Genomic DNA, 20710 nt, shown 5'->3' on the forward strand with positions numbered 1-20710 from the left:
CTGAAAATTAAGCACAGCTTTGCTCCCACCCTGAAGGAATTTGCCATTTTAGGTTCTCTTGGAAGCTGAAAATACACCAGCTGGGTCAGGAATGTCCCAAAAGACTTGGGAGTAGCTGTAGGAGGAAGATGTGTGCCTGCAAATTGGGTTAGAGCTGGTGTTCCCTTCCCAGCAGTAAAATATATATGTGGTCCTGGAAGCAGGTCCAGGACCCTGGCTCTGGCCCTAGGGAGATGTCCTCACCAGTTCCCAAGTCATGCTGGTACCAGTGTGGCTGTAGATGCCCTGCTTCAGCCTAGGAAGGGCTCACTCCAGTGCAAGAGAGCCCTTGGGATGTGGCAGGAGATCCAAGCTTCACTGTATAATGAGTCACTGGATAAACAAGGCATTGAGATCTGTGAGCCCTCCTGGGGCAAAAAGGGCACGGGGTCAGGGCTGCTGTTCCCAGTAGGACCATGCTCCCAGCAAAGTGGGTTTGACCTGCCCCAGCTGTGGGCTGGTGGTTGCTGCCAGCCCAGCCCAGCCCTGCAGTGTTTCACTCCTGATGCTCAGTGAGCCACAGGCTCTGTTGGAGTTTGCTGGCCAGGAACAGGCATCTCTTATTCCCAGACATCCCAGGATGGAGCAGGTCCAAATTTGCACTAAAACAGCAGGACCATCCATCCAGTCCCATTGTCTTGGTTTGAACTTTGTGGCTTTGCCTCCTGCCTGACCCCCTCTGTCAGAGCCTGCATCCCCCATGCTGCTCTTATCTCCTGCTGCCCTGGCTGCAGCTTGGCTCTGGCCTGTGTTTGCCACCACTTCATGTCTGTGTCATCTACAGCCCTGCTGGAGCCAGTTTGACACCGCTGAAGCAGAAAGGGCCATTGTGCGGGGTGCTGATAAGGGCTTTGTTTTTATTTAGCTGGTCCTTAAAAGCCTGTGAGGCTCCTTGGAGAGTGGCAGACTGGGCTCCATCAAAGCCCACTGTGATGGGAGCAGCTTCCCAAGACACCTGAATGTGCCAGTCACAGCCTGGCATCTCCCTGAGCCCAGCCAGGCTGGAGCTCTACTTCTGCTGAGGGCACAGGAGATGGAACTGCTGTGCTGACACTGAGGGGCTGTTGCTGCCCTGCTCCATGTCCCATCCCTCCAGGTCACCACAGCCTTGAGAGATGAGCCCTGGCATGAAGTGCCACTGCTCAGATTGAGGACAGGGTCATGAGGACAGGGAGAGCAAAGCAGAGCACTGGGATGTGCTGGGGAAAGCTTTGAAGGAGCAGCAAATGTATTTTCATCTTCCTTTCTCTTTCACAGCTTTGATGGAGCCCAAAGTGAAGCCATGGTGGGCACAGAGCAGCTCCATGACAGGGTCTGCATTGCTGCTTGGTTTTTAAAGATGGAACTGCTTTGGAAATCCCAACAAGGAGAGGATTGTCTAAATAATACCCCTGGAATACCAGGAAAAGGTACACACAGAGCCTGGTCTGGCAGGCCTCAGTGCTGATGAAGGGTGTAGCTGCTCATGACAGCAGTTTTGGGAACATTTCCTTAGGTTTGTGTGACTTCCCCACAGAAACAGGATCATGTTTGAAATGTGGCCATGCTGCTGCTCCTCCAGCAAGTGTGTTCTAGGGAGAGGGAATGGTGTGAGCAGGGATTGGGATCTCTGTGCTCTTTGTCAGATCTGAGACGAGTGGTGCCAGGTCGTGGGTGAGATGTGGGCATGGTGTTGTAGGGAGGATGAGCTCCAGACCCTGATGTTCTGTGAGCAAGGGGAGCATGTCACATGGAGATACCCTCTGCCACAGCCTGCCCTGCAGGCAGCTCTCCTTCCCCACCTCCAACCCCCAGATTTTAAGCCCTACAGTGAGCTGAGCTTGTCTCATGCTCTGTGGAACAACAACCATCAAATGAAGGTGTCAGATGCAATTTTTCCTCTGCTGGTGCATTGGTAGACAGAGCAGGGTTTATTTGCTCCAAGAGAAAAAAATCCCACCCAGCCTTTATGAGTCTGGATTTCTGTGCTGCATCCAACTGAGCAACACCTGTTCACTCAGCTGATGCTGCTGTATGTCCTTGAAATAGGCTGGTGGATGAGAGAGGAGGCTCTACAGGCATGTGGACTTCATTTGGAACCCTTTTCTTTTTATCACTTGGACACATCATGGATTTGGGACAAGAAAAAGGCTTCTCAGCCCAGTGCAGTGTGTGGGGACACACATGCTGGAGAGGTAGATATATATGTCTCAGTATTTATATACATCTATCACACCCGAGTGAACAGCCACAGTTTTGCAAACAGCATTTTTAGGACTATAAATACACAGCCACTATACAGGCTATGTATCTATGGCCAGCAAAGCACTGAAATATTCATACATGCCCTCCAAAAGTCAAGAGGTGCTCCTGCCCTCTTTAGAATATTTAACTGGATATCAAGCAGTCAGGTCACAGAATTCACATGGTGAATTCTCCATCAGGTGCACAGGGAATGGTGCTTGCTGTATGAACAGGTACTTGGCCTCTGCTCTGGTTATTTGCTGCCATCCCATAGCTCAGCTCATGCCATGCTGAGTGAACTGTGCTCTGAAGATATTTTTTTTCAGTTGTTTGCTGTCCTGTCACATCCTTACCCCTACCTGAGCACTGATGTGAAGCACCAATCTGGGTTTGGTCCCCATCCTGGAGGAATGGTTCTCCTTCAGCTGCAAAATTCTACCAAAGAGAACAGGATGGACTGGAGGGACACGGAGCTGTTGGAGTGAGTCCAGAGGAGGCCCCCAAGGTGATCAGAGGGATGGAGCAGCTCTGCTCTGAGGAAAGGCTGGGACAGTTGGGATTGTTCAGCCTGGAGAAGAGGGGCTTCAGAGTGAGCTAATTTTGTCCTTTCAGTACTTGAAGGGAGCCTGTGAGAAAAATGAAGAGACACTGTTTACAAGGACTTGGAGGGACAGGACAATTGGGAATGGCTTCAAACTGAAAGAGAATATGTTTAGATTGGGATATTGGGAGAAAATTCTTCCCTGTGAGGCTGGGGAGGCCCTGGCACAGGTGCCCAGAGCAGCTGTGGCTGCCCCTGGATCCCTGGCAGTGCCCAAGGCCAGGCTGGATGGGGCTTGGAGCAGCCTGGGACAGTGGAGGGTGTCCCTGCCCATGATGAGAATGAGATGATCTTTAAGGTCCCTCCAACCCAAACCTTCTCTGATTCATTCTAAGAGACCTCATAGCCTGGAGTCCCCCTCTGAATAAAAGCAATATGACAAAGGTGGCTGCAGGCTGCTGAGCTAGAGGGAGGGAAGGTCTCAGCTGATGACTTTGGCCCTGGGTAGAACAAACTCCCTCAGGCAAAGATGTTTGGCCAGGCTTGCTCCCCACAGCCTTGTCCTTCTTCCTCACCCCTTTGCTTCCCCTCCCAGTTCCCACACCAGCTCAGTCCTTCCATCTCCTCTACAGTGAGGGCAGATCTGGTGGCAAAGATTAATGGCTTTGATCAAAGAACAGCAAACACAAAAGCGAGAGGGAATGTTGTCTGGAAATCTCTCATCTCACAGGTATTTGTAGCTCTAAAAATGCTGAAAAAAAAAGACATTACTGTCATTGAAATTAAAGGGAAATGAGATAAAGGATTTCTTTCACAGGGCAGGCCAGAGTACCCTGCCTGCTTCCTTTGCTGGGAACTGGTTTTCCAAACAAGGAAAATAAAAAGCTTAGTACAGGCATCATTAACAAGGGTGAGAACTGAGTGAAAGGAGAGCGAGGCAGATGGTGCCAGAAGGGAGGTCTGGAGGTCAGTGGAGTTTCCCAAGGTCAGTCCTGTGTCCAGTCAGTGCTTCTCCTGGCACAGTGAGAGTGGTCAGCACTGCCTGGAGAGGCAGTGTGTGCAGACAGAGGATGGGATCTCATTGAGCAAAATCTGCTGGAGGAGGGGGTGGGTGGCATGAGAACTGTTCAGCAGGTGGAAAGCAGAGCACACAGGGACTGTCGAGCCCAAACAGACAATAATTCTGTGATAAAATCTTGGGACATTATTTATCATGCAAGTCCCTTTCTTCAAACAGGAATGTTTGAGCATGAGGGTGTCCAGCCCAGTTTAGAAGCTGTTATCCTGTCCCTGAAACCATCTCAGATCTTCCTCATTTGTATATTTAAGCTGATGGGTGTCTGCTGCAGCCATAAAGAGGCTGATGCTGTTTTGAATATCTTATTTGTTTTCCAGAGGCCATCTGGCTTCATTTCTTCATTGTTTGAGAAAGCAGTGACACTGTCAGTGCTGCATTACCCAAAAAATGCCCTGTGCTGGGAGAGTGAGTGACTGCAGAGGCAGAAAAGAGTGTGAGCACTCAGCAGTCAGATCTGCACATCAGGGCTGTGCATCACTTTATGAGATCTCTCAGCAATTCACTGGGAGGAACCAACTTGCTGTTCAGGACCCTGGGAGCCAGTGAGCAGCTCCTGTGCCATGTCACCAACTCCTGTGCCATGTCATCAGCTCGTCCACATCACTGGCTGGCCAGTGACCCCCCCTTGTGCAGCTCAGGGTTTCAGCTCTGGGTGTCCCTCCAGTGCATGCATCTGGGATGGCTGCTGGGATTCACAGATCTGCTCCTTGGGGAGCAGTAGGGAAGCTCAGTGCTGGGCATGATCAGGCCAAGGTGATCAGGCTCCAGTGCCTGGCAAGAGCTGAGGAAAGCCCAGCCCTCACACTGGTTTGGACTTGTCAGAGGATGATTCCCTGGGTGCCTTGCTTTTGGCATCTGGGAGCAGGGACACCACCCAGCCTTGGAGACAAACAAACCCATGGTGAGGTTTGGTGTCATTAAGGAACCTGCAGCCACAAAACTGCTCAAACTTTTAACTTTGCAGCCTCAACCCAGCCCCTTGTCACACTTGGAGCAGCCCTGAGCTGAGCCCTGCCTGGCTGTGCAGGCTGCCTGCCATCTGGCACAAGCAGGGCCAAGGAGAGTTAAATAAATGTTAAATACACACTAATGCCATGTGACACCAGCAAAAGGCAGTGAGTTCAAGCTCCAAGAGTCTGCTTATGTAAACAGCATCCTGAAATTAATATTTACCTTTTAAAACAAACAGATATTTGGGGTGTTTCACAGCCTTTCTGCCTAGCAGATGCCAAGAACAACAGCTTGGTACTGCAGGGAATTGGCTTGACAGCTCAGGGGACAGTAAACTCCCCACCAGCCTCCAGACTGTGAGGTCAGAGCCAGTCCCTCTTTTTTCAAGCAGATAAATTCACACAAGTGCCAGATTAATCTTTGCTCAGGGGCTGCGACCTCTAATGAGGAGTGGGAGCCACCCCGAGGCGCAGGCGGGGTGTGAGCGGCAGATGGGCTGGGGATGGAGCTCTGGGGCTGCTCAGAGCACTCCCTTGTCCAGAGGGGCCCTGGGGGGGCAGGAGGGCTGTCCTGTGGTGGCTGCTTGGGTGACAGCATCGCCACCAGCCTGGCTGCTGTCCTTCCCTTCCAGCCAGATCTGCACCTCTGGGATAAATCCCATCATTTTTCTAAGCAGTGATGGTTTTGCAAATCACAACCACAGCCCTCTGTCAGAGAACAGCCAGGCTTGGGGATGTTGCTCACACACCCTGGCTTCTGCTGCTTCTTCATGAGAAATCATGGCCATCCCCATCCTCATGTGAGCACCTAGCACTTTTTGGGGTTTGCTATGTTATTTTAAACCATTTTTATCATTTTCCAGCAGCAGGATGTGAGCAGCCACAGACACAAAACAAAAGTCAGCTGCCACTGTGGGGGTGTTTGGCAGTAAACAGCAAATGAGAAGAGGCTGGGGTAGGAGCCTGATTTGGGATTTAATATTATATTTTTTATAAATGTCTGAAGCAGAAGGAATTTTTGGTGCATTTTGCAGCTCATGACTTCTACCATCACCCCCTGCTGGATTTTATTTCAGCCCTCTGCTCCTAATGCACCTTCATCCCAGGTACTGTGCTTCCATCCTTGTCCTCCCAGCTCGGGATGACTCTTCCCTCTTGCCTGTGGTGTTGATCCCCTCACAGTCCTGCCTCTGGCTCTGGGTGCACTTTTCCCAGAGGATTTTGGGGTGATGTGGCTGTGCAGTGTCCATGCTCACAGCCACCATCTGCCTATCCTGGTGCTCAGCTGGCCCCTACTTTGGACTTTCAACTCCCTCCAGAAGATTCTTGGTGATTTTTTAACCTCCTATGGAAGAGGAGAAAGGCGACATAGGGTGCTGATGGGCTAGGGATGCACCAGGGTTTGGAGCAGAGCTGAGAATCCCAAATCCATCCCTCCAGGAGCGCACAGATCCTACAAACATTGCACCCTGCATGAGGGGTTCCACGGCCGTGGGATGACAAAGTGACAGCGCCTTGGGGGGCCGTTCCTGCCAGGCAGGGCACAGCAAAGCCACTGACACCGGCAGTGCGCGGGCGGGAGCCGGGCTGGGGGAGGATGTGGGAACGCTCCGTTCCCCCAAAAAACAAAAACCAGCAACGACGGCAGCCCGGCTGCCATGGGGCCCGCCACGGGCACGGGGGTGATGGGGACTGATCAAACAGATCACCCCAAAGTGACGGCGAGGCAAGCTGAGCTCATTAAACCACATGAAGTGCGGGATGCTGGGGTGCCAGGGAAGGGCTGAGCCCGGGCTGCGCCGCCTTTCCAGAGTGGCTGCGCCGGAAAAACGAGCGACTCTGAGTAGGGGTTCGTGCTGAATGCCTCTACTTTTGAAACCCAACCCTCTTTGCTTTGGAACTGCTGACAGTGCCTGTCAGGGCTTGCAGTCGCGGTGATTTTAAAGGTGATAGCGAGCGGTAAGAAATTCATCCGCGCCCGAGTCACACGGGGAGCTGCGGCTCAGCGCTGGAGCGGGGCTGGGGGTGCCACCAGCACGGGGACAGCCGTCATCCCGGCAGGGTGACCCTCTTCCCTGCCTACAATTAGTTCACTTTGCTGATGAGGTCAGCCGAAGCCGAGCTGGAGAAAGATGGGGGTTTCTACTGCGTGTCAACTTCAGGCTAAACTGGGAGGATGTGGTGGGGTCGCTGGCAGGTCTGTGGGGACATGGGGACAGGACACCATGGTGGGTCTGGGGAATGCCATCAGCGCTCCTGCTTGCCAGGTCCAACTCCAGATAGGGTGTCCAAAACACTCTTGTGTCCACACCTCAGAACCCCTTTACAAATGAATTAAAACTCAATTATGATGTTTGGCTCATGGTAATGGGATGTTAATTTCCCCTAAGTAGTGGCTGACACATATAAGACAGAACTGTAATTTCTTCTATTAAAATGAATGCCTAAATTGCATTTTACTCGAAAGCCTAAAAATCAAGGCTGCAAATAGGCAGATTCAAATAATCCTCTCTGAACTGGAAAAAAAGAAATACTGGAGTTTTGAGGAAGAGCCATAGCCCATATAAACTGGGATGTTTGCAGACACTGGCAGGGAGCAGGACTCCATATTTCTTCAGGGAATTAACCACAGAGCTCGGTTAGGGGTGATGGATTAGAGGAAGGTTTCCTGTCTGCTTATTTCGACCATGGACTTCAGTCACTTTGCCCTGCCTGTGTCCAGGTTCACCAAGGATTTTGTGTTAGGATTTGTGCACCCTGGCTTTCCAAAGAATACTTTTATACTACAGAGGAATAGTATAAAAGAAATCTTTATATATAAGAATATAAAACATTTAAATATTAATTTATAATTTATGTAGAATATATATGAGATATTTAATTTCTTATCCAAACCAAACCAGAGAGCAGCAATTCTGTTACAGGTAGCGAGGGCTGAAAATGATGGAGCTGAGGGAGGGGTTTTGCTGAGGGTGACGAGTTGGATATGACCCCCTTCAGGCTGTTGCCTTGCCCTTCCAGCACCTCTGCCCCCCTTCCCTGTGCCCCCAGACACAGGAGGGCACAGGGAGCTGCTGTCCTGGCTGGGGGTTCCCAGACCACCCTCAGTGTCTCCATGCAGCCAGGAGGAGCGGTGGGAGCGTTTCCAGGCTGCAGAGATGCCCTGCAGAGGGGCATGGCAGCTCCTGGATGCTCTGCCTGTGCTTGGCACGTGCCATGGCTGCAGCCCCAAGCCTGGCCTCCTTCCCACAGAGATGGCTTTCCTAGAAAGCTCTGCCTGCTGCCGGCTGGCTGCTCCCTGGCCCCCTCACCAGAGATGCCATCAGCCTGAAGGCAAGCAGGGAGGAAACCCAGCAGTGCCAGGACCCCCTCCATCCCTGCCCAGGGGCAGATGATCCTGAAAAAAAAAACCTGCTGGAGCACTCAGCTATTTTGGGTTTGAGGGTAAAGGACACGTGGGTGTGCCCATCCTGCCCTGCAACCTCACCTGATGATGATGAGGGAATATGCACAATACAGTTTGGTTATCACTTCTGTTTTAATAGCTTTTACAGTAAAAAATAATCCAGAATTATGAATTAACAATGGTTGTAATAGCTGAGACTTGAAGGCAGCCTTCTCTCCCAGCCTTCTCCTGCCCTGGGTCCTCTGGACTGGGGCTGCTGCCCCTGGCTGCCAGGCCATGTGGCTCAGGGTGGCTTCAGCTGGAGCAAGGGGACATTCCGGCTGGGCAGTGTCCTGTGTTAACTTGGATGGAAGTTCATTCTGGAAAAGAGGAGTGAACAAGTGTGTGACATTTTAGTTCCAAACTCAGTCTTTGCTTTATGTGCTAAACCGTAGAGTTGGAGATCAGCAGAAGTTGAAATAATGAATTTCACTGTTACTGACTTAAAAAAAAAAAAAAAAAAAAAAAAAAAATCCATTAACTGGCAAATTCCAAAATGTCATTATTTTCCCGGCTGTTCAGCACAAAAACCAATCTGGAAGTGTCAGTATCTGAGCCCCCAGCAGCCCTGTGATCCTGACTGGCTCCAGAGGCTCTGGTGGATCCTGGACAGGTCCTTGTGTGTTTGCTTTGGCTTCCTCAGAGAGCCCCTTGGCTGCAGTGCACTCCTTCTGCAGAAGGACATCAGACTTGCTGCCATCTCCCAGTTGTATCTGGGGCTCTGCCCATAGCACCAGGAGGGTGAGGGGGTTTTTTGGAAGTTCTCCTGGCTGGAGCACCCTCCTGGATCAGTGGTGCAGTACCTGCCCTGGACTGTGCCTTCCTGGCCGGAGCCGGACCCAGGGGCTGCACAGGGTGCTCTGGGAGCAGCCAGCTCCACCCGGGAGTGGTGGGGAGCACAAAGCCCATATCAGCAATGATTTCCTGACAAACAGTGCGGCTCATTGTCTGTTCTCATTTATAAACTGCTCCACACCAGCCATCTGATATCCATTATTACAATTACAAACAACCCACAGTAACTCTCCAGCTGGTCAGCTCCATCCTAACAGCACTGCAGCCATTCAAGGATGCCATATGGTACCAGAGTTTCCAAAGCAGCATTGTCAATCAGCCTTATTAATTTCTGAGTTCATTTCTTTTCCTTTTAGGGATATATTTTTTCCTTTCTTTCTATATAAGACAGAGACACTTCTCTGGCCTCAATTTGGAATATGCAGCTTGACAGAATAATTGAAACATCTACATCTCTGAGGCAGCTGGCAGGGAAAGGAAGAGCTGAACTCTGTGAGCAGCCCCCCGAGTACTGGTGCTCGTGCAAGACCTCCAAGTGTCTCTTCCCATCTATGCCCCAGTGCGTGCCACGAGAATATTAAAAACCCATTAGATCCGGAGTGCCGGACATGGCTGGCTCTTTACTGCAGATGGAGGGTTGCTAATGGCCATTTCCCTTCGATCTCTGAGTCTCCTTTGAGCTATATTTATTTTTTCCCCAACATTTTGGAGCCTACGGGTGGTGCCATTGGAGTCGGTTAGGGATGCTGAGATGCTGCTGGCTCTGCTTGTGCCCATCCTGCGGTGAGCAGGAGCTTGGGAGAATCCCAAGGTGATTCCCAACTGGATGGACTTTTCCTATGGGATGATTGCTGGGTGATTATTTCTGATGATTTGGTGCCTGGCCACTTCCATGTGGCACCACTGCATGGTGTATCTGTCACAGCATCACTGAGGGAAAGGGCTGTGCTCAATATGCCATTCCCAGCCCTGCAAACACATCCAGGCACTGCACCACAGCCACTGCCTGTAGGGACTGCTGGGCCTTCATTTTTCCTTTGGTTTTGTATTTTAAAGCAAAACCAGCAATCACCCAGAGGTGGTTTCTTTCCTCACTCAAGGCAGCAGAACTTGGTGGCTCTGAAATGGATCCAGTTACAGCTCAGCACCTGAGCTCCAGGAGGATTTTCCTGCCTTGGGGTGGGATAGAGGTGATGGGGGAGTGGAAGTGGAGACTTTGCAGGATGAGTCATGGGCACCCTCGAAGGGTTCTCTGAAAACATCTCCACAGCTTTCATGCTTTCACTCTCCTCAGCTGGCTGTGTGGTGTTCACAGCTGGAGCAAAAGTTTCCTTTTGGGCTGTGGATGCTTCCAGCAGCACCCCAAACCTGCTGGGCTGTGGGTACCCACCCCTGGGGGCCTGGTAGAGCTTCTCAACACAGGATTTCACTTCTGGCAGTGATACACAGCCAGGGAAGAGGAACCAGGCTGAGAAGAGAGACGAACATCCAGTGGCTCCTTGCACCGTGGCAGGGGAGAGCAGCAGGGTTTGGGGCTGTGCATTATGCAGATCATGTGGGATTATGTAAAACATCTTTGTTCATCCTCCCTGTCAAGGGCAAAGAGCTCTGTGGGGCGAGGACAGTTTGTGGGGGAAATCTGCAGCCTCACAGATGGTAACACCGAGGCTCCAGCCACCAGAGGATGTCTCCTGACTCCCTGTCCCACAATCCCTGTGGGCATTTCCTTGTTGCTTTTAGCTCTTATAGCTCAGTGAGGATCCAGCAGGAAGCCAAAGCTGAGCCCAGCTCTGCCAGGGGCTTTGCTCCTTCCCAGAGCAGTGGTTAGGGTCCACCTGTGGAGGGAAGTGCTGGGAATGTGTCAGGAGCAGCATCCCTTCAATGACAGCTGTCACTGTGCAGGGTCACCACTGCAGCATCACTGCAGTGCCTTCAGCCATGGGAAAGGCAGGTTTTGGTGCTCCTGCCTGTGCTTGCCCTTGGTGTGGGCTGGGAGCCCCTTTGGCACTGCTATTCCTTATTGCCATCATTTCTGTCTGACACAGTGCACGTGCTTTGAAGGGTGCACTGAACAGGGTGGATTGTTTGATTTCTCTATGATAACAAAATAACTTCTTTTCTGTGCTGTTTCACACTTATTTGGCTTGCAGCACAGAGTCCCTGTTCCCACCTGGGTCTCTTCTGCCATGGTTTGGTGCCCAGCTCACACTCCATGGGACACTGCCAGGCACAAGGTGCTGTCCCAGAGGGCAGGGAAGGTTGTGTCTCCAGGGATGAATTCCCATCCCCAGCTGTGCCCTGATCTCACCTGATGGAGCTCGTGGTGCTGCTGTGATGGGGCAGAAGCCCGAGGCCCTGCTGGTACCTGTGCTACTCACATGGGCTGGGTTGATGTTGAGTTTCCATTTGGCTTTTCCCTACCCTCTGGCTCTCTCCAGTGTACAGGGGAAGGTTTGACAGCCCTGTTTACATGGACACCCAGTCAAAGTTCACTCTGCTGCCATTTCTCTGCTGTTTGGAGTTTGTCTCTGTTGTTTCCCTACATTTTCATCAGGATTGTTCATATCAGCCTTTGATCCCAGCTCCCCTCCCTGGCCAGGTGTCTGTTTCCAGGAGGGCTGGAAGGCTGGGGTTGGTTTTGATCCCCAGCAATGATGGGCAGGACCCCTCTCCCCAACCCCACCATCCAGCACTGTCCCCCTGAGCTTCTCTTCCCCTCTCAGCATCTCCCCACAGGGTACACAGATCTCCTTTTCCTTTGAGCTTATGAATTTGTGACATTTTGCTTGATTTCTCCCCTCTTTCCCCTCTGGCTCTCAATGATCCCACCCCATGTCTTCTGCAGAAGGCGCCTCACTTGCTCTGCACCTCTCTTGTGGGGCTGTCAGAGCCTCCTGGCTCAGCCCCTGCCCTGTCCCTCCTGCTAAAGTGGCACAGATGGTTCTGTCCCTCACGACGTGACAGTGTGTGAGCCAGGCACTCACAGAGCCTGGCTTTGGGCAGCTCTATTGTTTCCCCAGATTCTCTTTGACACTTGTCCAGAGCAGTCCTCGTGCCTGTGACACTTTCCACGGGTTGGGAATGCACTGGGAGAACCTCTGGGATCTCCTGTGGGTCCTTTCACCCCACTGCTCTGGGGCCATGTGGTGCCCTGTAAGTGTCCTGCAGCAGAGAGCCTATGCCCAAGCATTAATTTTCCTTTTTCCCCATCCCTGATGCAATCCTGCAATTATCCTTTTGCTCCCTGAAATATGTTCAGTTGCTGAACCCCTTCCCTTTCATCACTCTGCCCATCACTAAGGCTCTGACATCCACACTTGCTTTTGCTTGGAGTTTGCTTGGGATATTTTTCCCCCACAAATTTTTTAAAATGTGGGATTTTGCTGTTTTCTCAACATTCCTCAATTATGATTTCACATACCTCCAGGAGCTTACTCACTGCTGACACCATTTTTTTCTGAGGATCCGAGGAAAAGCCAAGCCAACATGACTTTCTGGTCTTATTCCTTGGTTCCTTCTTCTGCTCCAGCCCTTCCTGACAGGCATGGTTCCCTGCGAGGAACACTTCACCATGAGCATGGAGAACACCTTGGTTCATGCACCATGTGGCCATGGTGCCCTGGGCCAGTCCTGGCATCATCTGTATCATCTTCCCAAAGGGCTCAGAGCACAGGCTGGGCAGGGGAAGCTCCACACCATCACCCCTCCTGGCTGTGACTGCAATTTATGCTCAGATCAACAGAGGAGAGAATATTTCCCTTTCTCTCCCCAAGCTCTTGAGGGTGTTTGAGAAAAAAATCAGCTCTGCCAGCTGCTCTGCCTGGAACTTCCTGCACCAGGGATGGAGAGACAAGTGGGCAAGGGCACGATGCCAAGGTCAGCGTTTGCTCCAATGCCTGCTCCACACCAGCTTTCCAAGAAACTCTGCAACAGGAAAAAAAAAAAAAAACACACAAAAAAAAAAAAAAAAAAAAACCAAAAAAAAACCAACAAAAAACCCCGATTTTTTCATTTGCAGCTGGAGTGACGCCAGATTTTGCAGCAGAACATTTTTTGGTGAAAATGGAGCTGTTGTCTTCTGGCCAGCACTTGTTGAATGGCCCCTGCCCGGACACCACTGGGCAATGGCAGAAGCAGGCTGGAGCACTGAGCTGAGGGGTTTTTGGGGCACTGCTGGGTTTTGGGGCCAAGCCTGGACCCCAGAGGGTCCCTGTGAGGTGCCACCAGAGGGGACCGGCCGCCTCTGCTGCGGGCTGCGATCACAACTCTGCTTTGAAAACTCTCCAGTGCTTTGTTCTCCCCCTGATACAATCCATTTGGAGCAAATGCAGTCTCGGAGCATCTTGCCAAGCCCACAGGCTTTGGGGAGGGAGGCTGTGTGAAGCATTAGCGGCAGATAAGGCCTCCTCGGGGACGGCTGGCTGGGCAGGGAGGGGATCTCGCTGGGGGAGCCTCGCCTCGTCTTCTCCTGGCTCGGGGATTTCGCTGACGGGGCAGCCCGGGAATGCCAGCTCTGCCTCGGCTCCCTCGCCAAATTCATCCAACACTCCTCTGTTCCTTCACCCATCGTGCTCCAGCGCCTGACCCTGCTGCTCCTCACATCCCACCCCCGATGGTGCCCTGCTTGCCGGGCACCCCAGGGTGCTCCAGCATCCCCCACTTCCCGTGGGGGCTCGGTGCTGCACCAAACAAGGGGCAGAAAGATGGGATTCAGCACAGGGAGCCCCTGTGCTGGTCCTGAGCCCCAGGGCTGCACTCACCCCACCTGCAGTCACAGGTGTGCGGGAATTTTTGAAGCCCCTGGAGGCAAATTCCTGGTCCTGCCTTGTCCTGCCCCGATGCTGCAGACAGAGGAGGCTGGAGGTGCAGGAAGGGATGCTCAGGATACCCTCAGGCAGGGTCAGAGGTGCAGCCAGGGATCCCCGGGCCCCCCTGAGGTGCCAGGGGTGGGTGAGGATGTGCTGGGTCCCTGTGGGATGCAGTCTGTCCCCAGCCTGGGACCTGGGGCTCTCGGTGACAGTTGAGGGGGTGGGAGCGGGCAGGGTGGGGTTAATGCCGTTATCAGCCGGGGCAGGGGTCTCCAACAGACGAGCCCTCGCCGGCCAGATGGGGACACTCGCCTGCCGCCCGCCGGGGCCACAAAGGAGGGTCCCCTGGCAGCAGCTGGTCCCGAGGAAGAGGTTAAGGTGACACGTGTCAGGGCAAAGCCCAAGGGTGGCAGACGCGGCCCGGGCCTTTGTGGGGGTCAGCTCCCATCTGACGGGAGCAGGTGGGGTGGGAGCCGCAGGGATCCGGGGCAGGATGGCTCTGTCATGGTCCTGCCGGGCGGTGCCCTCGCCTGTCACAGCCATTCGCCGTCTGCCTTTGTGCTTTTGCAGATAATGAACCCATTTCCCCCAGAAAGGATGGCAATAGCCCCAGGGCAGGAGATGCTGATGGGGATTACTCCATGCCCTGGTCTGGAGCTGGGACAAGACAGGGGATAATGAGAGGGTCAGTGGCCTGACAGCCAGGACAGGGGCTGGCTGGGCATCCTCAGAGTCACCAGGATGGACAATCCATCCTGCTTCTCACTTTTGTACAGCTGGACAAACCACAGGCAATGCTTCCTCCCTGTGGGCACTGCTGGCCCCAGGAAGGCCAGGATCCAGCCAGGGGTCAGGGCTCACCCCCTGCCACAGCCCAGCTCAGCCCCCCCACCCCTCAGCTCCCCCTTGCCACAGGGCTAATTTCAATTATCTTCTCCAGGCCATATGAATTCTATTAATATCAAAGTAATGAGGTAGTTACTGCGATTGGGAGGAACGGCTGGGGAATTGCTCGGGATAGGGTTTCGCCAGCCAAGAGGGTAAATTAAAACCTCCCTTTGGAGAGGAGCAAAGGGCTGTAGCAGAGGTGAGTGGAGGCCAGCCTGGGGCGGGGGGGATGGTCACGGCTGTCCTTCCCCTGGGGGGCCACTGCTGCCATCCCTGCCATCCCCCTCATGCCAGGGGGCTCCTTTGGAGATGCCATGAGCTGGATGGGGAGCTCATAGCAGGGATGATGCTCCCCATGCCCTTTCTGCAGCCCCTCCAGCCCCTGCAAAAGACCCCTAAGGATCATGCCTGGAGGATCAGCCCTGGAATACAGAGGGATGGATCCCCCTGCTCAGCCTTCCTGGAGCCTTGTGGATTCAAGCTGCTACCCTGGTGTTTGTTTTGGGGTGCCCCTCAAAGCAGCACTGAAATGGGAAGTGTGTGTCCCGTGGGCAGCAGTACCCCAGGGTTGAGACTGTGCTGAGCTGCCTCGAGGCACACAGCATCAAGCAGCCCAGGAGAGGATGGGGAGTGATCACAGACCCTCCCTGGCACCAGAATCCAAGGAACTGAGGTTTTCCATGCCCAACCTTTCCCTGACCATCAAAAAGACCTGTCAAAGCTGCCAGCACTACTTCCCTGGACAGATCTGAACTGACTTGAGAGACCTGAGAAGACCATGAGGAAGGGAAGCTGTGAGGGAAGGGGAAATAGCAGGAACCATATGTATATGTGTACATCCTCCTGTAAAACAAGTTCCAGCTACCTCTTGGGTTGGAAAAAGAGCTTTGTGTGGGGCAGTGATTGGGCTCCTCCTGCATCCCCCCCGGCTGCAGGGTACTTAGGGACACAGGCAGAGCCTGATCCCAGCTGCACGGGGACCCAGCCAGGAACTGGGGACACGGGGAGTGCACGAGGCTGAGCCGGGGGAGCATGAATATTTTAAGGGTAAAAATAGCTCTTGTTGTAGAGCACGGGCGTCACACACGCCTGCCAAGCTGGGAGGGAGCAGAAGGTGCCTCCCAAGTCCTCAGGAGAAGAATTGGGTGAGGAAGGGGAGGGTGGGTTAAGAGGAGGGTAAGGTTTATGCCCTGAGTGCTGAGCAGAAAGCCAGGGCATGTGGGAGGATCCTGTTGGACACCGCCCCCCAAAAAACAGCGCTGGGGCCAGCCCAGAGCCCAGAATAGCTGAGCGGTGAGAAGAGGCGAGGATTCCTCCTCCGTGCCCTCTTACCCCAGATAAAGAGGGAATATTTTTACATTGGCGGTGGTGAGACACAGGGCAGAGCTTCCCAGAGGAGATGCTGGGCCAGGCTGGATAGGGGCTTCCAGCAGCCTGGTTTAGCAGAGCTGTCCCTGCTGTGGCAGGGGGGTTGGATTAGATGGTTTTTAAGCAAACCACTCTGTGACACTCATAACCAGCAAGCAGAGCAGCAGCGGCAGTGTCCCCTGCCCCGTGTGGCACGGAGCCCTGCGTGCTGAGATGAGCCAGGGCATCCCGTCCCGCTCCCCGATCGGTGCCACCAGCTCTGCAGCAGCCGCAGGAGCCACAACCCGTGAGCTGAGCCTGGGGGTTCCCAGCTGGTGGCAAAGCCCCCCGGATCCCCAAAGGCTCTGTCCCTCGGCAGGCTCTGTCTCCGGCCACCCCGGCCAGCCCCGGCCAGCCCCGGCCCGCGGCAGCGCCGGTGGCTGCAGAGCGGCTCTTTGCTGGCATCTGCTGACAGCGGGAGATCCTGCAGCCCTTCCAGGGAGCCGCTGAAGCTCGGCCCGGAGCTGGCTCTCCTGGGAAGGAGCAGGTCCCTGAGAGCCTGGGTCTGTCAGCCAAGCACCTGACAGCAGCGCCCCGCAGGGATGTGGCTCTTGCAGGGAACGTGGAGCCCCACAGAAGGATGCACTTAACTCCAAACCCTGGTGCTGAAGGTGACTTTCCAGCCAAAAGTGGGAAAGCATCCCTCAGGCTTCAAACACAGCCTTTTCCTGGGATACAAGGTTCTTCCTCCCTCCTGTGCCTCTGTTATGGGCTTAGCACAGGAAGCTCTTCCTGCAACGTTCCCTGAGTCAGGGATTGAAATCACATCCATCAAGGTCTCCTTGTGCTCCAGACAACCTTTTGGAATCATAAATCATAGAATGGTTTGGGTTGGAAGAGACCTTAACATTCATCCAGTTCCAACCCCCCTGCCATGAGCAGGTCCACCTTCCACTAGACCAGGTTGCTCCAAGCCCCATCCAAGCTGGCCTTGCACAATTCTGGAACGGGGTGTCCACAGCCTTGGTCATGTCATATTGACAAGCCATCAGAGAGAGCTGACAGCAGTGGAGAGAAGTGACATTTATCAAAGCTGTACCTGTTCAGTTATAAAAACCCCAGGAGGGCTGCAGAATCCAGAATCATGGGCAGTGTGTCCCACCAACTCTGCAGTCCAAGAGGTGCTTATTCCCAGTGCCGGGCAAGAAGGAAACAGTATTTTCATTTGCAAGCTGCAAATTAACTGAAAAATGGGCCAGTCGAACTGCAAACACGATGGTGGATTTTACAATCTGCAGCTCATGTGCTGATTTTATTATTAATTTATGTCTATTATCTGATTGACACCCCTACCACTGATACCACTTGGTCCTAGAGCATCAAAGAGCCAAAGCTGCAGGAGGTGGTGACTGGGCTTTAATGTGCGACAACTTTTGCCTTTCCAAAATTATTTTAACTTCTGGGTGCTGCTTTTTCCCATCTAGTCTCTTGTTCCTTGATTAAATGATCCTGCCATGATAACATATGAGCTGCCATGCAGTGGCATAAGCATTTTCCCACTGTGAAAGCCCAGCTGACTGTGGTTATCTTACAGGGATCCATGAGGGAAGAGCCTGCATGAGACAGAAGAAACTTTGTAGGGACTAATTTTGTCCCAAAGCAGAAAAACTCTAAAGGACTTGGAGATCCCAGTGATTCTAAAGTCAGATACACTTTTTTACTGTGTTTCCTGCATAGTGAAGGATGAATCCATCTGTTAAGTACATATTGCATATCTAAATCTGTTAATATCTAGACTAAAATCTATCTAAAAAATAAAAGCTACTTCCCTTCCATCCCTTGAAGGGTTTCAAAGGGTTTCACCAGTCTCAGTCCTGCAGGACAGGGTTGGTGTCATCCCTTTCCATGAATTCCTGGAAACACTGAGCAGAGCAGCCCTTCCCTGGTGCTGAGAGCTAAGGATTGTCAGGGCATGCAGCAGCCTGAGATGCTGCCTGGATCTCCAGAGTTTGGGAATGTTGTCCTGAACCCTGGATCCCCACAGTTTGGGAATTGTCCTGAACCCTGGATCCCCACAGTTTGGGAATGTTTTCCCAGAGACTGAACTTGAGCTCTTCAAGTCTTTTCTTCAGAAGGGATTAATTCAATTAACACAAGTACCAAAACAGCTCACAACACTCTATAAATAGACTGGTGGGGTCTGACACAGCTCCTGGCTATGCCAAGAAATGGGACTAATAATAGCTGCTTAATGAGGGGGCTCAGGGGGCTGGAGAGAATAGGCAGAGAAAATGCCAGGATGGCTTAAACCTGCCATGAAAATCACCTGGGGAAGTGTGAAATCCCAGAATGGGTTGGAAGAAACCTTAAAGCTCAGCTCATCCCAGGCCCTGCCATGGACAGGGACACCTTCCACTAGTCCAGGTTGCTCCAAGCCCTGTTCAGCCTGGCCTTGGACACTTGCAGGGATCCAGGGGCAGCCACAGGTGTGCCAGGGCCTCAGCACCCTGCAGTATCCCAACAGCCACCGAGGAAGCTCTGCTGGAGGGGATGGCTCAGAGTGGGGGCACGGAGCCCATTGCTGCCACACTGCCAGCTCCTGCTCCTGGGGACCCTTTGGAGGATGATGGAGCCAAGAGATGCTTTTCCCAGCTAAAAAGCAGCAATTTCCCTCAGGGCCGAGGTCAGGGTGCTGGCAGCAACCCCAGTCCTGCACCTCAGCCTCCTGCACTCCCCAGCCCCTTTCCCTCCCACTGCTCCTGCTGCCAGGAGAAATTCCCAGCTGGGCTTTTGTCACCGACGCACGCGTGTTTCTGCGGGAAGTTTCTATTTCTGTGAATAGCAATTTTTCAAGCAACTCCTCCCCCGCCTGCTCTCTTTCACAGGAGCCCTGACGAACGCCACTGGCATGCCTGGAAGCTGCAGCTCCCTGCTGCGTGCCAGCCCGGCCGGAGCCGCGCCCCCCGCCCGCCCGTCCCAGCGCTGTCCTGCAGCTCCGGGGCACGGGAATTACACTCCTGGGATCTTGTGAGGGTCAAATCGAGCTGGGGCCACTGCGTGTGCCGGGCTCCTGGTGCTCACCGTGTGTCCTGGGACAGGAAAGGACTACAAAGAACTGGGGAAGCCTGGGGGAGCAAGACTGCAGTAAAGCCCCAAAACAGCAGCACCTCTGCTTGGGAGACACTGAGACCTACAAGAACATCCTGGCATGTCCCAGTTTCTCAGGCCTCAGCTCTTGCCAGGCCCAGCTGTGCAGAGGAGCCAGCAAATGATTTCTGTCTTGGATTAAACCTGAAGCCAAGCCCCCAGTACTTCACCAGTCTGTCAGCCCTATTGTCCTTCCTGATGGACCCCCAGCTCAGGGTGAGCCTCCCAGTTTGGGACCAAGGTCTTAAGGGCACTTTGGATTCCCTGTTTCCATTAGAAGACACCACCTGCAGTGCTTGTCTGGGGTCTCTATCCCACAGGAGTTGTCATAGGAATGTTAGTTGCTGAAGCAGGGGGTCCCACAGGCAGGCAGAAGTGGTGGCAGTGGGATGTGCTCTGTGCTGGGTGTCACTGAACACCAGCCTTGCTGCACTCACAGGGTGAGGCTGCTTCCCCAAAGGAGGTGAAGTCAAAAGTGCTGTGGCCTGGATCCAAGTGATGCCTTGAGAGGCTACCTAGAACAGAGGCTAGACTGTGTTAAAGGAATAAAGTAGAGATTTTAAAAAAGGCCTTCAAAGGATACACCTTGGGCAGTACAAGAGCCTGGTCATGGCTCCACCCAAGAGGGACGATGTGTCCTGAGTTTTCACACTTTTATAAGTTTTGATCTATTTCCATATTGGGGTTCATTGTCCAATTCCAGCTCCTGGTTATGCAGTCCCATCCTCCCAGACTGCTCACCTCAATTCTCTGCTGTTTACACCTTCTGGGCCTGAAGCTGCAGGAGTGTTTTTGGTTCTCAGACTGGAAAAAGGATTGTTTTGTCTGACTGAGCTGTGAGGAGAACTTGCTAACATTTTATATGAAGTTCAGAGTTATAAACTGATGCAATACAGAATCTGGAAAATATGAAAGCTAAACCTTAAGGCATCACAAGGACCGTGCTGCTTTCTCCATCCCAGCAGCAGGATGGGAAAGGCATTGGAACCATCTGGAAGCTTCCATGCATCCAGGCCTTGCTTATCAGCATCCGTGCCTCGGGGCTCAGAGCTGAGAAATGAAAGGGAACAACCCAAACTGTGCCATTCTGCTGCACCGAGAGCAGTGTTTAGAGATCCCACTGCTGGCTCAGATGGGAATGGGCCCTTAGAGGCTGGAATTATCAAAAGCAGCTCTTGGGAATGAAAAAAAGCTGGACAAATTGCTGATTGCAGCTGGCTGACTGGAAAATAAAGTGAGTGCCCTCAGGGCATGTGGCACTGGGGGAATGAGCTCTGTGTCCTCTCGAGGACTGAAAGGCCAAATTCCCCTTGCTGTCCCCAAACTGAGAGGCACTGGCAGCCAGAGTGGGGCTGGACAGGGGATGGATCAGTGGGGAACATCCTTGGGGTGCTGTGGAAGTGCTTGCCACAGTGAGCATACTGTCACTTAAACCCCGAACATTTTAGC

General features: G+C 53.0%; 1 protein-coding gene and 1 long non-coding RNA gene across 4 annotated transcripts in view; one reads left to right on the forward strand and one right to left on the reverse strand.

Annotated features, from left to right (window-relative positions):
- CBFA2T2 (CBFA2/RUNX1 partner transcriptional co-repressor 2) overlaps positions 1-20710 on the reverse strand; it is a 264258-nt gene that overhangs the window by 57993 nt on the left and 185555 nt on the right. The window lies entirely within an intron of this gene.
- On the forward strand, positions 1314-19067 carry LOC306810014. 3 transcript variants are annotated; one of them, XR_013776350.1, is made up of 3 exons: positions 1314-1448; positions 17709-17869; positions 19000-19067. It is a non-coding gene; the product is annotated as an uncharacterized lncRNA (long non-coding RNA). The 3 variants fall into 3 exon arrangements; XR_013776351.1 differs by having other exon boundaries at positions 17709-17874; positions 19000-19060; XR_013776352.1 differs by lacking the exon at positions 19000-19067 and having other exon boundaries at positions 17709-17949.

The sequence above is a fragment of the Erithacus rubecula genome (genome assembly GCF_903797595.1).
Source record: "Erithacus rubecula genome assembly, chromosome: 18".
NCBI classification, from domain to species: domain Eukaryota; kingdom Metazoa; phylum Chordata; class Aves; order Passeriformes; family Muscicapidae; genus Erithacus; species Erithacus rubecula.